This window comes from Lutjanus erythropterus, chromosome 15, assembly GCF_056507025.1.
Source record: "Lutjanus erythropterus isolate fLutEry1 chromosome 15, fLutEry1.hap2, whole genome shotgun sequence".
NCBI classification, from domain to species: Eukaryota; Metazoa; Chordata; class Actinopteri; order Lutjaniformes; family Lutjanidae; genus Lutjanus; species Lutjanus erythropterus.
The window spans coordinates 11,387,501-11,398,135 of record NC_139331.1 but is presented as its reverse complement, the minus strand read 5'-3'; the positions used below and the strand labels follow the sequence as shown (position 1 = coordinate 11,398,135).

At 33.3% G+C, this 10,635-nt stretch overlaps 1 long non-coding RNA gene across 1 annotated transcript in view; it reads left to right on the top strand.

The window, feature by feature from the left end:
* The first annotated feature begins 1,348 nt into the window (after positions 1–1,348).
* The window catches only part of LOC146314103 (uncharacterized), a 28,171-nt gene continuing 18,884 nt past the window's right edge, over positions 1,349–10,635 (top strand). Inside the window, exon 1 of the long non-coding RNA XR_014771918.1 lies at positions 1,349–1,408. This is a non-coding gene — a long non-coding RNA (uncharacterized LOC146314103). The remainder of the gene's footprint in view (positions 1,409–10,635) is intronic.

The following is a 10,635-nucleotide window of genomic DNA, read 5'->3' as shown; positions in this document are numbered from 1 at the left end:
GACAGCGGCCGGGAAAAAAGGCACAGCTACGTTTTCCTTCCTTGGTGTGTCTATTTTTACGTGTTTATTTGTGAAGTATGGGTATAAAATTGTATAGTATAAGTTAATTGAAAAAAAATGGGCTCATGTGTTTTGTCTTTTTCTCCCCTTTGCAGGCTCATAAGTCTGCCAGCAGTCCAGACCGTGCTGTCCGTGTGCGTCTCCCGACCGGCCACCTGTATATTTTCATCTGTTCTGTCTTGGTTATCTTTTCTGTGCTGGAGTTGTTTTGACTATGCAGTCCGAAATAAATGTATGATCATTAACTTGAATCGTTCGTGTCTCTTTATTTTATTAACATACTAAATTAGGAAGCTATTTTGATGGTCAAGCATATTGTTGTCTCGGCCACGTCTTCCCAATGAGCAAACGCTCTCCATACGACGTCGCAGCGATGTAACTTTATTCATCGTGCGTGCTGTCTGGGTAGTTTCAGCAGAACGCACACTGAAATAAAATGAACAGTGTTCACTACATTTTACAGGCAGTGAAGCGGTAGTTATGGGTAAAGTACAGTGACATTACAGGCACGCACTTCTTTTCATGCAGTACTTAGGAAATATTTTTTGCTTGATTGATACAATAGAGTAGCACCGTAAGATACAGTAGCCTATTTGGGTAATTACAGTGAACATCCTTTTAACGTGCCAGTACTTCTGCTGAAATTACCCAGACGTTACAACGGAACCGCGTTCACTACATTTTGCAGGCAGTGAAAAAGGTAATTATGGGTTAACTACAGTGATATTACTGGTACGTGCTCATGTTCATCCAGTGTGCCCTTATTTGTGATGAAGCTGGCCATTCAAAGGAGAAAGTGGACGCTACATTATACAGGCAGAAAGGTCTACAACAATTGCTGCAAACCGTCTTGGCTTGTGAACAGGTAAGACTGGTAATAAGTAAGAAATGAATAAATAAATTCCCATATAATTACTGACCCAACATCTCACGTCTAGTCGAGTAACCACCCAAGTAATTACCCAATTATTTGATATTAAAGATCGATTAATTCCTACACAATAACCAACCTAATATCCTAATTCTGGTCTCATTTTATTTCGTAATTACCTAATAATTTATGGTAATTTTCAAGTTATTCTACTCCCATTACTTGCCACGATTTGTATTTTACTTCTTAATTTACTGTAATTTCTCGGTAATTTCCCTTATATTACTACATAATTACAGGCCTGGAAAATAAAGGGTTACCATTTTGGTTTACTGTTTTTCCTTGAAAAGTGACAAAAACAGATTAATCAGTTATCAAAATGGTCATCAGTTAATTTAATAATCGTTTCATCGTTGCAGCTCTAGCTAAAGGAGTTCCAGCAAGAAATTTTGGTGATTCACGTCGAAGATACCAGTGGTGAGTGAAAGAGTTGTTTTATTAATGACCACAAGGTGGAGCTGTTGGTGTCGTGCCGCTGCATGTCCTGAACATGCTTATGGAGATGCTGAGTTTCATCTTATTAAAGACAAAAGAATTTTTGAAAGATGACTTTTACTGCAACTGTAATGTAATTATATTGTTGAAAAGGTCAACTCAAGTTAATATAAACATCTCAATAACTGTAACAAAAAGAAAAGTGAGAGCATCCATGAGATGAATAATGTGGTAAATGGAATGATGTATCTATCTGCAAAATTATTTAGGTAGAATGGATTTTAAAAGTACAGAAGTGGAAAAAATAAGCATGAAAAACAGAGTGAAGAGAACGAATCACCTGATAATGAAAACGGATTGTAGAGCTTTATACTTTTCATTTAACCTCAATCAATTTGTTAAAAAAGCGAAAAAGTTTTTCACCTATTTTATTTACCAGCAATCAGTTCTATTTGTCTTCAACCAGCTCATTTTATTTGTCAGCTGTTTCTATTTGTTTGGTCTTAGCACACATGAATTTATTCATTTATTCCCTATTTTTGAATTTTCCTGATGCTTGTACCATAATGAGATTGGCATGTTGATGCAACATTGAGAGCAGTGTTTGGTCTAGGGTGTGTGTGTGTGTGTGTGTGTGTGTGTGTGTGTGTGTGTGTGTGTGTGTGTGTGTGTGTGTGTGTGTGTGTGTGTGCGTGCGTGCGTGCGTGCATGTGCACACGCACGCACATGTGTCGACCAACTGCTGGCTAAAGACATGAAGCACCAGCCTTTCCAGTTTGCTAATGTACTCAGCTGAAGCTCATTTTCTTTATAAAACCAGCCTACAACAGTGTAGCTAGTTTATCATCAATATATTGTAATGTATTGTACTGTGTTCAGCAGGAACCCCAATATATTTTGTATTATTCTTTATTCCATTTTGTAATTTAATGTTTCACAAACTATTAAAAAAAAAAAAAAACTTCAGCTCACCATCTAAAAGTCCATACCTACTGTTACAAGAGTCTAACACACTGATGCTGCAGCAGCATGCAGTACAATATGTGCACTGTAGTAAACTTGAGCTGGGTGTGTTTCAGGACACGCCTACAAAACATTAGTAGTTAGGTTGTGTGTGTTTTGCTAGCAGAGGGCTGTACTATGAAGTGAGATTAGTGGGTTAGCGAGGTGTGTTGAGTCTAAATCCAGGATTTTCAGTGTCACGAAGGTGGCTCTCTTTTAACCTGACTAGATCACCATGGTAACTGATGCTGAACTCATAACCTGGTCGGGAGCAGGTTATGTTCAGAGTTTCAGATTAAATCGTCTGTAAAAAGCGCCGTTCTTTAAAGTTGCTGAGGTGTATGTTCGTAATATCACCGAACGAATCCATATAATGTAAAGATGTAACATAGTGTAACAGCAGCACAAACTGTAGGCATCGTGTTGTCATGGTAACCTCCGTTTGGTGATGCAGAGTCATTTTTCCCGTTTGCTCCAGATCATATTAACACTTTACATTTACATGGTATATAATCCACACACTAAAATAATGATGAAGTAACTACAGACACTTTGAATACTTTTTACTGTTATCTGTTTTGTCTTGGTGATATTGCAGCTCAAATCACTGATTAGAAAATTCATCATCATTTATCACAGACGGTCTTAAATCAGTTACACTCATTTTATGTTGGTTTGGTCAAAAACTAATGTGATGTCCACGTCTCTGTCATCATAGGACAGTGTCAGACAGACTTCATCATGTTTAAATCTGCTGTAAGGAGTTTTATTGTTTAATGTTAAATTAATTTTCTAACAGCATACTTCTTCTGCTTTATTTGCAACAACAGTGTTGCTTTTTGCCGTAATGTATTTTGTATATTTTTCATAGCCCATAATTATAACAACTTGATCATTTTGACTTAAGTGGCTCGCGATCGCATACATACATACATATGAGCATACATGCATACATACATACATACATATGACCATGCATACATACATATGACCATACATACATACATATGACCATACATACATACATACATACATACATATGACCATACATACATACATACATACATACATACATACATACATACATATATATATATATATGTATTATTTTTATAATTCTTTTAAATTTAAAATTTAAAATGAATTGTGACTTCTTGATGTTATTGAATATTTTTGCATATGTTTATGAAATAAACATGTTCAAATTGGAAAAGGAACGTTCTTTTTCACTTATGCACCATTATGGTACAATGTTGCCTACAGGCAACGAACCCCAAAAACTTCCAAAAATAAAAATAAAAATATAAATAACATTTCTTCAGATTATGTTTATTTAGTCTATTTTGAGACAGAAAAACACATTTCCCTCACTGGCATCATAATGTGTACCATAGAGGGATATGACCATACATACATACATACATACATACATACATACATACATATGACCGTACATACATACATACACATACATACATACATACATACATACATACATACATACATATGAGCATACATACATACATACATATGACCATACATACATACATACATACATACATACATACATACATATGAGCATACATACATACATACATATGAGCATACATACATGCATACATATGAGCATAAATACATACATACATACATATGAGCATACATACATACATACATACATACATACATATGAGCATACATACATACATACATACATACATACATACATACATACATACATATGAGCATACATACATATGAGCATACATACATAAATACGTACATACATATGAGCATACATACATATGAGCATACGTACATACATATGAGCATACATACATATGAGCATACATTCATACATATGGCCAAACATATGACCATGCATACAAACATACATACATACATGCATACATACATACATACATACATACATACATACATATGACCATGCATACATACATATGAGCATACATACATATGACCATGCATACATACATAAATACATATGACCATACATACATACATACATACATACATACATACATACATACATACTTATGACCATACATACATACATATGACCATACATACATACATACATACATACATACATACATACATATGACCATACATACATATGACCATGCATACATACATATGAGCATACATACATATGAGCATACATACATACATACGCACGACAGTCTATTCTTGTTCTTAGAAATGAAGGCTATTCCATGCGAGAAATTGCCAAGAACCTGAAGATTTCCTACAACGGTGTGTACTACTCCCTTCAGAGAACAGCACAAACAGGCTCTAACCAGAGTAGAAAAAGAAGTGGGAAGCCCTGCTGCACAACTGAGCAAAAAGATAAGTACATGAGAGTCTCTAGTTTGAGAAATAGACGGCTCACAGGTCCTCAACTGGCAGCTTCATTAAATAGTACCCGCAAAACGCCAGTGTCAACATCTACAGTGAAGAGGCGACTCTGGGATGCTGGCCTTCAGGGCAGAGTGGCAAAGAAAAAGACATATCTGAGACTGGCCAATAAAAGAAAAAGATTAATATGGGCAAAAGAACACAGACATTGGACAGAGGAAGATTGAAAAAAGTGTTATGGATGGACGAATTGAAGTTTGAGGTGTTTGGATCACACAGAAGAACATTTGTGAGACGCAGAACAACTGAAAAGATGCTGGAAGAGTGCCTGATGCCATCTGTCAAGCATGGTGGGGGTAACGTGATGGTCTGGGGTTGCTTTGGTGCTGGTAAGGTGGGAGATTTGTTCAGGATAAAAGGGATTTTGAATAAGGAAGGCTATCACTCCATTTTGCAACGCCATGCCATACCCTGTGGACAGTGCTTGATTGGAGCCAATTTCATCCTACAAAAGGACAATGACCCAAAGCACACCTCCAAATTGTGCAAGAACTATTTAGAGAAGAAGCAGGCAGCTGGTATTCTATCTGTAATGGAGTGGCCAGTGCAGTCACCAGATCTAAACCCCATTGAGCTGTTGTGGGAGCAGCTTGACCGTATGGTACGAAAGAAGTGCCCATCCAGCCAATCCAATTTATGGGAGAGGCTTCTAGAAGCGTGGGGTGAAATTTCTCCACATTACCTCAACAAATTAACAGCTAGAATGCCTAAGGTCTGCAATGCTGTAATTGCTGCAAATGGAGGATTCTTTGACGAAAGCAAAGTTTGAAGGAAAAAATTATTATTTCAAAAACAAATCATTATTTCTAACCTTGTCAATGTCTTGACTATATTTTCTATTCATTTTACAACTCATGGTGGTAAATAAAAGTGTGACTTTTCATGGAAAACACTAAATTGTCTGGGTGACCCCAAACTTTTGAACGGTAGTGTACATACATACATACATACATACATACATACATACATACATACATACATATGACCATACATATATATGACCATGCACACATACATACATATGACCATACATACATACATACATACATACATACATACATACATACATACTTATGACCATACATGCATACATATGACCATACATACATACATACATACATACATATGACCATGCATACATTCATATGACCATACGTACATACACACATACATACATACATATGGTCATACATATGACCATGCATACATACATACATACATACGTACATACATACATACATATGAGCATACATGCATACATGCATACATACATACATACATATGACCATGCATACATACATACATGTGACCTTACATACATACATACATACATACATGCATACATACATACATACTTACATATGACCATACATACATACATACATACATACATACATACATACATACATATGAGAATACATACATACATATGACCATGCATACAAACATATGAGCATACATACATACATATGACCATGCATACATACATATGAGCATACATACATACATATGACCATGCATACATACATATGAGCATACATACATACATATGACCAGACATACATACATACATACATACATATGACCATACATACAGACATACATATATACATATAAATACAAATTCTTTTTATAATTCTTTTAAATTTAAAATTTAAAATGAATTGTGACTTCTTGATGTTATTGAATATTTTTGCATATGTTCATGAAATAAACAATGTTCAAATTGGAAAAGGAACGTTCTTTTTCACTAATGCACCATTATGGTACAATGTTGCCTACAGGCAACTAACCCCAAAAACTTCCAAAAATAAAAATACAAATAAAAATAAAAATAAAATTTCTTCAGATTATGTTTATTTAGTCTATTTTGAGACATAAAAACACATTTCCCTCACTAGCATCATAATGTGTACCATAGAGGGATATGACCATACATACATACATACATATGACCGTACATACATACATACACATACATACATGCATACATACATATGACCATACATGCATACGTGCATACATACATACATACATACATACATACATACATACATATGAGCATACATACATACATACATACATATGACCATACATACATATGACCATGCATACATACATACATACATACTTATGACCATACATACATACATATGACCATACATACATACACACATACAAACATACATATGGTCATACATATGACCATGCATACATACATACATATGAGCATACATGCATACATACATACATACATACATACATATGACCATGCATACATAGATACATGTGACCATACATACATACATATATACATACATATGAGCATGCATACATACATACATACATACATACATACATACATACATACATACGCCCATGCATACATACATACATACATATGAGCATACATGCATACATACATATGACCATACATGCATACATACATACATACATACATGTGACCATGCATACATACATACATATGAGCATACATACATACATACATACATATGAGCATACATACATATATACATACATACATACATAGGAGCATACATACATATGACCATACATACATACATACATACATACATACATACATACATACATATGACCATACATACATACATACATACATACATACATACATACATACATATGAGCATACATACATATGACCATGCATACATACATACATACATACATACATACATACATACATATGAGCATACATACATACATATGGCCATGTATACATACATACATATGACCATGCATACATACATACATAAATATGGCCATACATATGACCATGCATACATACATACATATGAGCATACATACATACATACGACCATGCATACATACATATGACCATACATACATACATACATACATACATATGACCATACATACATACATACATATGAGCATACATACATACATACATACATATGAGCATACATACATATATACATACATACATACATAGGAGCATACATACATATGACCATACATACATACATACATACATACATACATACATACATATGACCATACATACATACATACATACATACATACATACATGTGACCATGCATACATACATACATATGAGCATACATACATACATACATACATATGAGCATACATACATATATACATACATACATACATAGGAGCATACATACATATGACCATGCATACATACATACATACATACATACATACATACATACATACATACATACATACATACATACATATGAGCATACATACATACATATGGCCATGTATACATACATACATATGACCATGCATACATACATACATAAATATGGCCATACATATGACCATGCATACATACATACATATGAGCATACATACATACATGCGACCATGCATACATACATATGACCATACATACATACATACATACATATGACCATACATACATACAAACACACATATGAGCATACATACATATGAGCATACATACATACGTATATATGAGCATACAAACATATGAGCATACATACATACATACATACATACATACATACATACATACATACATACATATGGCCATACATATGACCATGCATACATACATATGAATATACATACATACATACTTATGACCATACATACATACATACATACATACATATATATATGACCATACATACATACATACATACATACATACATACATACATACATATGAGCATGCATACATACATACATACATATGAGCATACATACCTATGAGCGTACATACATATGAGCATACATACATACATACGTACATTAATATGACCATACATACATATGAGCATACATTCATACATATGGCCAAACATATGACCATGCGTACAAACATACATACATATGACCATACATACATACATACATACATAAATACATACTTATGACAATACATACATACATATGACCATACATACATACATACATACATACATACATACATACATACATACATATGACCATGCATACATTCATATGACCATACATACATATACACATACATACATACATATGGTCATACATATGACCATGCATACATACATACATACATACATACATACATATGAGCATACATGCATACATACATACATGTGACCATACATACATACATACATACATACATATGAGCATACATACATATGAGCATATATACATACATACATATGACCATACATACATACATACGTATGAGAATACGTACATACATATGAGCATACATACATACATATGACCATGCATACATACATATGAGCATACATACATACATATGACCATGCATACATACATATGAGCATACATACATACATACATATGACCATACATACATATATATGATCATACATACATACATACATATATATGACCATACATACATGCATATATATATAAATTCTTTTTATAATTCTTTTTAATTTAAAATTTAAAATGAATTGTGACTTCTTGATGTTATTGAATATTTTTGCATATGTTTATGAAATAAACAATGTTCAAATTGGAAAAGGAACATTCTTTTTCACTTATGCACCATTATGGTACAATGTTGCCTACAGGCAACAAACCCCAAAAACTTCCAAAAATAAAAATAAAAATAAAATTTCTTCAGATTATGTTTATTAAGTCTATTTTGAGACATAAAAACACATTTCCCTCACTGGCATCATAATGTGTACCATAGAGGGATACGACCATGCATACATACATACATACATATGAGCATGCATACATACATACATATGAGCATATATACATACATACATATGACCATACATACATACATACATACATACACATGAGAATACATACATACATATGACCATGCATACATACATACATACATACATATGAGCATACATACATACATACATATGAGCATACATACATACATACATACATACATACATATGAGCATACATACATACATACATACATACATACATACATACATACATACATACATACACATGACCATACGCACATATGAGCATGCATACATACATACATATGAGCATAAATACATACATACATACATATGAGCATACATACATACATACATACATACATACATATGAGCATACATACCTATGAGCATACATACATATGAGCATACATACATACATACATACATATGACCATACATACATATGAGCATACATTCATACATATGGCCAAACATATGACCATGCATACAAACATACATACATATGACCATACATACATACATACATAAATACATACATACATACATACTTATGACCATACATACATACATATGACCATACATACATACATACATACATACATACATATGACCATGCATACATTCATATGACCATACATACATATACACATACATACATACATATGGTCATACATATGACCATGCATACATACATACATACATACATACATACATATGAGCATACATGCATACATACATACATACATACATACATACATATGACCATGCATACATACATACATGTGACCATACATACATACATACATACATACATACATACATACATATGAGCATACATACATATGAGCATATATACATACATACATATGACCATACATACATACATACATATGAGAATACATACATACATATGAGCATACATACATACATATGACCATGCATACATACATATGAGCATACATACATACATATGACCATGCATACATACATATGAGCATACATACATACATATGACCATAC